Consider the following 8,765-nt stretch of genomic DNA (forward strand, 5'->3'; position numbering starts at 1 on the left):
CATACATATGTAAATCTGGTGACAATACAATAATCTGGCAGTGACATCCTGGTGGTCCGGCCAGGATTGTCTCCGCATCACGGAACTCTTCAACGGTTAATGGCAACAACTTCAAACTTGGAATAGATATGTAGATTGGATGACAACGCAAGTACAGTCAACAGAAAGTACAATAAGCAAAAAAAGCTAGTATAAAAATGTTTTTTTTATGATTAGGTTACTTTACTTTACTCTTATTTATCTAGTGGTTAAGGAGAAGGCACATCATAAATTGTAATTCATAATGCATGTGTTAATTAACAATTTTAGGTAGGTGTTCTGATATGTAACCTGCCTGATATATAATTTGGTTTGATTGCAACATGTTTCTAGTGATCTTTTTTATAGTAGGTACATTGTGTCTTAAGGGCGGTAAATAAGGAATAACGAACGAGAGTCTATTAGAAGCCCGAAGTCGAAGACTGAGGGCTTTAATGAGTCGATGTTCGTAATTCTAGTACCGCCCGTGCGACATACAATGTTTTTCATCACATTTGCGAGTAAAATTGTATATTTGTAAAAGAAAAACTAATTTTAAAAATTGCCGAAACCGCTAGCTGCGCTCTTGGCAGCGCTCTGCAGCATATGCATGGCGTGCGTGTGCAGCGCGCGCACAGAGCAGCAGCACATCATGCAGGAAAAAACTCATTTACCGACCTTGGGCTTCATGACATGAAAATTAGTACGGGCAATGACTCATCTCATTTACCGACCACGGGTTTCATGAAAAGCGCATTAAGGTCGTGGGTTTTATTTGGGGGGCTGCAACTAAGGTAGCCTGCATGTTACGACACTGGTTACGAGCAAGTGTGATGAAAAATATTTTTTGTTTATTTATGTTATTCTAGTGATCTTAATTGTGCATGCATGTGCAAATTACTGGTGCCATTAATAATGTGTTCTTAAGATAAGAAAATGTTTTTTTTCTCAAACATGCTCGGAAATATTCGCATTACTTCGAAAAAATAAACCGCGAAGTTTAAATACTGTTATAAACCGCTGAACCGAATTAGATGAAATTTGGTATGGAGATAGTTTGAGATCTTGGAAAGGGCATAGGACAGTTTTTATCCCGGAAAATTGCAAAGTTAGCCGCGGCAGACGGAATTTTGATGTTTAATTTCCCGACAATGTTTGAGAAAAGCATTAAATACTTAGGTATCGTGAAAAGAGATTGCCAGCCTCGTATCCCTTTATCTACTTGGCCGGCAATCCCTAATTTCCCGGCCTCTGCAATAATGTACTATTTTTGGTTGTTAGCTAACTTGAAGGAAGCATTTGCTGTGGAAAAACCTAGGCAGACGGCGTCATCTTCGTCGGACAAAAGAAAATTACCAAAACAAAAAGTATCGATCACCTCCATCACTCCCTATGAAACCAATTAAAAGGAATTGAACGAAATACATGCGGGTAATGCTATTTTCAATAATTAGGTAACAAAGTGGTTGATATTAATAAACCAGAACTTATGGCGTTACATTAAAGCACTAACAATTCTTCGTTTTTTTTTTAGATACAATGACATCTGAAAGCAATATGGAGTGTGGAAGACCTGACACTAAATGACATCAGTAAGGATGAAGACAGTGACATGGAAAATAAGATATGATCTGGAAATAGCACAACTGATGGCGTAATTCAGGATAAGAAAAAATTAGTCAGTGAAAATAACATAATCGAACCTGGTCAAAATCTCTGTAAACTGTTATAAATTCTGCAAACTTTTCGTTGTTATTGTGGATTGTGTGAATCATTCACCATATTTTTTTTTACTTTGTAGCTACCTACAGAATGTTTCTTGAGTCAGCAATATTATAAACGTTCCGATTCTTGCAGAATGTTCTTTACCTCTGCCTCTTTAGGTATTTTATGGGAAGACGTTTTTGTTTTTAACAAAATAGGAAAGTTTTCTATTGTATTTAAATTACTATATGAAAAATAGCAAAGCTAATCTCACCAACATTCATTATAATTGCGTAAGATTGTATGTATGTTTGTTCGTTACCTACCATTTCGTCTTAATCGTTGAACCGATTTAGGTGAAATTCGGTATACAGATGGTACAAGATAGGACATAGAATCCTAGTTTTTATCCCGGAAATTGCATAGTTCCTGCGGGATAGCAATAAACGGATTCTACGTGAACGGAGTCGCGGGCAACAGTTAGTTACTGAATAATTGAAACCAATATTGATGTTTCGATATTTTAATTAGAATTAAGTTTAGACCGTATACTAAAAAAATTGCAATTTATTAAATGACTTCCTAAAGCGTGCATTATAAAGAACCTATTTTCCTTCTGTCCATTCCTATATTGAACAGACTGTATGTAATACACACATGTTTTACTTATGATTCAGACAATTCACAATAACAACGGAAAAAATTGCAGAATTTATAACATAGTTTACAGAGATTTTGTCCAGGTTCAATTCCCGGTTATGTATGAGATTTAAATCAAAAAATTGAATGTCATTTTTATTTAGGGGCTGTTTCACCATCCTTTGATTAGTGTTAACTGACAGTTAAATGTGATGCCATCTCCGTCTATTCGAACAAAACAAATAGAGACGGCATCATATTTAACCGTCAGATAACACTAATCAATGGATGGTGAAACAGTCCCTTAATCTAAAATGAAAGCCATGGTTCCTAAGGACAGGTTTCACTATATCTCATAGTTTCTGATTTCTCCCAACTGACCCATTTGGATTGATCATATAGTCTACTGGTCTATACTATAGACCATGTTATGTGTTCATCATCATCATCATCATCATCAGCCCGAAGACGTCCACTGCTGGACAAAGGCCTCCCCCTTAGAACGCCACAATGAACGACAACTTGCCACTTGCATCCACCGGTTTCCCGCTACTCTCACGATGTCGTCAGTCCACCTGGTGGGAGGCCTGCCAACGCTTCGTCTTCCGGTTCGTGGTCGCCACTCGAGGACTTTTCTCCCCCAACGGTTATGTGTTCATATCTTCACAATTAACTCAAGTTGATAAACCAATTTTGTCAGAGTAATTAAGTAATTGGGCTGTTTCATATTGTATAATTCATTGAAGTTTTAGTGGTAGTATCTAGTCATAGTCATAATTTCTATTGCATACCTTTTAATTTTCTCTCTGTGTATGTGTTTTCTGTAACGCTTACTATTTCTGGTGTACAATAAAGTCTTTGTATTGTATTGTATAATACTTATGGACATGTTTGAGCAGTCAGTCCCTCAGTCATGGTACTGTTTTAAGAGATAATATATAGAAAATGCAAATGAGACGTTCGCACAACATGCTGGGCTATCTGAATCGCAGCAATGCAATCGCAATGATGATGATGATGTAATTTAATTATTGTGTTGTGGGTTTTGAAGTGTTAAATAAACATTCACGTTAACGAAGTGGTTGCCTGCCGACGCTTTATTTTCGAATAGATTATTATATTGACATAATAATAATTTGTCTGCTTGATTTTGTTGTTTTGCATTGTGCTATAAGAATATTAATCAGCCCTCGTCTTTGCTCAACTCATAATTCTTTTGCCAAGGAATAACTGTATTTTGTATAAAATTACCCCTGTACCCTGTGTACCCAATTAAGCTGTTAAACTTAAGAATATTCTTACTTTAATGACAGTAAAGCCCACAACCATATCGGGATATTTTTGCTTAATTGTTAATAGTAAATCATAAATTTTGAAATAAAAATAAGTATCTAATCTATCTTTTGTTTTTATTTATAAAGAAATTTAATGTTATTTTGGTAATTATTGTTGTTTGTTATTAATTCTTAATAACTATTTTTAATTATTGTTACTTTTGTAGCTATGTCGAAACTAGTTTAAAATGTTGCTGCTGATAGTTTGTTATTTCAGATGTTATGTCCAGTGCAGAAAGTTGCTCGTGTACAATTACTGTTAAGTTTGAGATGATTAGTGCACGTGTAAAATTACTGTAACTTTCATGTAAAATGATTAAATTTCATGTAAAATCATGTAAAATGGTTGAAATGTTAACTGTTGTTTAAATTTAATAGTTGAATAATTTTGTAATGTGCAGACCTATACAATTACCTACCAATTTTAGAATCGCAAGTCAAGCGATTCTTAAATTGGTTGGCACTTTGTATAATTATGTCAGGACATTGCAAAATTATTCAGCTAATAACTTTTAGCAGCAGTTAACGTTTCAACGTCAAGTTTCATTGTCATTTTATACGAAAATTACAGTAATTGTACACGTGCAACCTAGTGCACTAATCATTTCAAACTTACAGTAATTGTACATTTGCAACCTTTCTGCACTGAACATCTGAAGCTTGCAGTAACTTTCACGTGCAACGTTCTGCAGTACTTACCTGAAACTTACAACAATAATACCAAAGTAACTTTCTGTAGGATCCTTTAGTAACGTTAAGTAACATTTATTTGAATCTTACAAATAACATAGAACTGGAACGTTTAAGGATGTTTCAAAATAATGTTACTGGCAGTACTTACCTGAAACTTACAATAATAATACCAAAGTAACTTTCTGTAAAATCCTTTAGCAACGTTATGTAACATTCATTTGAATATTACAAATAATATGGAACTGCAAGATTTAAGGATGTTTCAAAATAATGTTACTGCAACTTCACCAAGTACCTTAAAACCAAAACTTACCAGCAACGTCGCTACACAAGTTAAAGAAATGTTCATTTTAACGTTGCAGAAACCTTTCATTACAAACATACTTGCAGCTTAACAAAGTAACTTTCGTTTAAAAGTTGCAGAAAGTTTGCCACACAACTTTACTTAAGTTCTAAATACTCCTTACTGAAACTTATATAAGCAATGTTGCGAAAAAGGCTTACAAAGTGGGTACTTTCAAGCTTTCTACAACGTTTCTGCAACATTGAGAAAAAGTTGAAAGTGAAACTTATCGTAACTTTCTCCAGAGATCTTCCTGCGAGGTTGTTTTGTGGAGTTGCAATAATCGTTCAGATAAAAGTTACTGTAACATTCTTATGGAAGTTTCAAGAACCTTCAATTTGAAACTTACTTTATGATACCTGTTATGGATATTGAAACTTCCCAAAGAAATGTTTCAAAAATACCTTAGAAAGTGGGTACTTTCAAGCTTGCAACAACGTTTCTACAACGTTGCCTGAAGGTTGAAAGTGAAACTTACTTCAACGTTCTCCATATATCTTTCTGCAAGGTACTTTCATGAAGTTACAATAATCGTTCATTTGAAAGTTACTATAACTTCTCGCTAGAAGTTCTAGGAAACTTTAATTCAAAACTTACTTTTACGTTATCTTTGAATGTTATTGCAACTTGCAAATGAAACGTTTCAAAAATACCTTAGAAAGTGGGTACTTTCAAGCTTGCAACAACGTTTCTACAACGTTGCCTGAAGGTTGAAAGTGAAACTTACTTCAACGTTCTCCATATATCTTTCTGCAAGGTACTTTCATGAAGTTACAATAATCGTTCATTTGAAAGTTACTATAACTTCTCGCTAGAAGTTCTAGGAAACTTTAATTCGAAACTTACTTTTACGTTATCTTTGAATGTTATTGCAACTTGCAAATGGAACGTTTCAAAAATACCTTAGAAAGTGGGTACTTTCAAGGTTGCAACAAAATTTCTACAACATTGCAACAATGTTACAACCTTGCAAATGTAACTTGCAAGCTTCCAAATGCAACGTTCGTTAACATTTAGGCAATGTTACCTTGCTCAGTGGGTAGCCTCGCTAACGCTCGTGATTCAATTATAGAACCCTTCGCTGACTCGGGATTCAAAATCAACACTCGCAACTAAAAACAACTTTGCTCTCTTATTGCACAAATAACTATTAAGATTGTAATCAACACATTTGATCTTATCTCTCGCTTTTTTCGTGTTGAAGTGAAAGTGACATATCAAAGTGAAATTCAAATATTTGGAATTCAGTGAGTAGACCCAACACTGTACTCAGCATTTAAAAAAAAGTTACTTTGTATTTTGCTCACTGATTTCTCATAGCAAAACCTGCCTGTTTGAGGTATATAATTTACTCTTCAATTCATTAAAGTTTTCTATTTCATTAAACTTAAACTTTAAACTGTTTATTTCAATAAAACATAATTAATTTTAGACCTTACCAAGTTTGGGCGCCTCCAGATTATGATGCGGTTAAATCATTATTTGTAAATATACCTAAAATGATATGTAATAGCCTCATATCCAACCCTAAGAAAGCAATTTTAAAAATACTACATTTTAGTCAAGACAACTAAATGAACCTAAACTCGACAGGGCTGCGTTGCTTTATTACAAAGTTCCTATGGCCACCTTCCAGCTCCATGATCAGATCAGCTTCATGTCATAATAATAAATTATTGCATTGTCATCCAATGTACACATGTATGCTAATTTTCAGCTTCATCGGAAATCAGGAAGTCGGTCAAATTTAACTTGCAATATGTAACCCACACATACATACATTAAATATTTAAATATGATTGAAAACTCATCTCGCGTTAGTATTTATCATCCTCAGTGTCTAAAATTGAACTTTTTATACATGTTTCAACTAATTGTGATTGTATCACATTTTGTAATATTAAAAAAATACTATTGCTATTGCTCACCTTGTAATTTTAATAATTTGTTTTCTGTATCGCTTACTATGTCTGGTGTACAATAAAGAGTCTTTGTATTGTATTGTATTGTAAATGTAAATATTTTCAAAATTGCTTTCTTAGGGTTGGATATGACGCTATTACATATCATTTTAGGTATATTTTTAATTGACTTCAAAAAATGGAGGAGGTTATCAATTCGGTTGTATTTTTTTATGTTTGTTACCTCAGAACTCCGTCATTTATGAACCGATTTGTAATTTTTTTTTGCGTTCATCTAGGAATGACTTCAGTTAGGTCCCCTAGGCACCAATGCAGGATCTGATGATTGGAACTTAAGAAAATCGAGGGAACTCTTCAAATGTTGTAGGGACACCTATAATAAATTGGATATATTTAGTAGTAACTTGTGTATTTGCTATTAAAAATCATCATTTGGTGAAGTGGAGCTGATGATGAAGACCAGAGTTGACCATCGGAGTTACTATGGTCAATAACAAGTATTTCACGGGTTGAATTTTAATTACTTTGACACAGTTGCTAAGCAATTTATGCTCCTCGTAACGCATATTATTACGGTAAAACGGGGGGTGATCCGAAGCACCGGGACTCCTCAATAATGAACGTCTCTGTATCGGAAAAAGCAATCTTTCGTAAAAAGTGACGAGCAGTTGATATTAAACTTTTGTATCTTTGATTTTTTACACCAATGAGCGTGAAAAAAAAATATAACAAAAAATTGAACCGACTACAAAAAACCATGAAAATAATGAACTACCTAAAAGAATTTCCTTGCTCACCCGCGACCTTACGATAGCTAAGCTTATGCAAAATATTCGCGTTCATGCAGTTCCTCCATCTCCACACTGTAAGAACACACACAAATCACACAAACCATCTATCACCACCACCACACTACACTGACGCGTTTTGAACTCAACCAGAGCTCATCTTCAGAGTGACACAACCGTACACCATGCTACCAGTTGTTAGACTAACGAACCACAACCACCGTTTTAATTTGCCACTGTAACTCCCCAAGTACCCACATACGTTTTATGAAACAAAACAAAACTACCCACAAATTATTAATATATTTTTTTAACCGTCCTTCAAAAGCGTCAGTGTAGTGTGGTGGTGGTGATAGATGGGTTTGTGTGATTTGTGTGTGTTCTTACAGTGTGGAGGTGGAGAAACTGCATGAACGCGCGTATTTTGCATAAGCTTAGCTATCGTAGGGTCGCGGGTAGCAAGGAAATTCTTTTAGTTCATTGATATGGACCTCCGCACAGTAACGCCTGATTCAATAAATCATGAAAATAATATTCTATTATTATTATTTTATTATTATTATTATTCTATTATTTTCATGGTTTTTGTAGTCGGTTCAATTTTTTGTTATAAAATTTTACAAATAATGATTCAACCGCATTATATATGGAGGAGCCCAAACTTGGTATGTTTTGAAAATGATTTTTATTTTTATTTAAAACAAGTGACAAAATATAATGATGTGATATATTACTAGAATCGGCTCAGTAAGTCCTTTCATTAGATACCACACACGATAGGTTTCTGAACAAAAATTTTATTTTTCCCATACAAAAAAAGATTACGTCATACCTCCTCTCCTTTTTAGGGTTCCGGAGCCGAAATGGCAAAAACGGAACCCTTATACTTTCGCCATGTCTGTATGTCTGTCTGTCTGTCTGACTCTTGTCTGTCTGTCCGTCCGCGGCTTTGCTCAGGGACTATCAATGCTAGAAAGCTGTAATTTTGCACGGATATATATGTAAACTATGCCAACAAATAGTACAATAAAAAATAAAATAAAAAATTTTAGTGTACCTCCCATAGACGTAAAGTGGGGGTGATTTTTGTTTCTAATTCAACCCTATAGTGTGGGGTATCGTTGGATAGGTCTTTTAAAACCAAAGGGGTTTGCTAAGACGATTTTTTGTTTGCGAAATAGTCAACTTTAAAGTGGATTAAAATCGAGCGTCGTCCCGCCCCTCTAAAATCTAAACCGGAGGAAAAATTTGAAAAAATTCAGGATGGTAGTAAGTATATCAAACTTTCTAGGAAAACTATAACGGCTAAGTTTGATTGAGAATT

At 34.4% G+C, this 8,765-nt stretch overlaps 2 long non-coding RNA genes across 2 annotated transcripts in view; both read left to right on the forward strand.

Moving 5' to 3' along the window:
• LOC141438350 (uncharacterized) overlaps positions 1-1,370 on the forward strand; it is a 9,979-nt gene extending 8,609 nt beyond the window's left edge. Inside the window, exon 5 of the long non-coding RNA XR_012452477.1 lies at positions 1,300-1,370. This is a non-coding gene — a long non-coding RNA (uncharacterized lncRNA). The remainder of the gene's footprint in view (positions 1-1,299) is intronic.
• The window catches only part of LOC141438363 (uncharacterized), a 319,118-nt gene that overhangs the window by 225,706 nt on the left and 84,647 nt on the right, over positions 1-8,765 (forward strand). The window lies entirely within an intron of this gene.

Source organism: Choristoneura fumiferana, chromosome Z (assembly GCF_025370935.1).
Source record: "Choristoneura fumiferana chromosome Z, NRCan_CFum_1, whole genome shotgun sequence".
Classification (NCBI taxonomy): Eukaryota; Metazoa; Arthropoda; class Insecta; order Lepidoptera; family Tortricidae; genus Choristoneura; species Choristoneura fumiferana.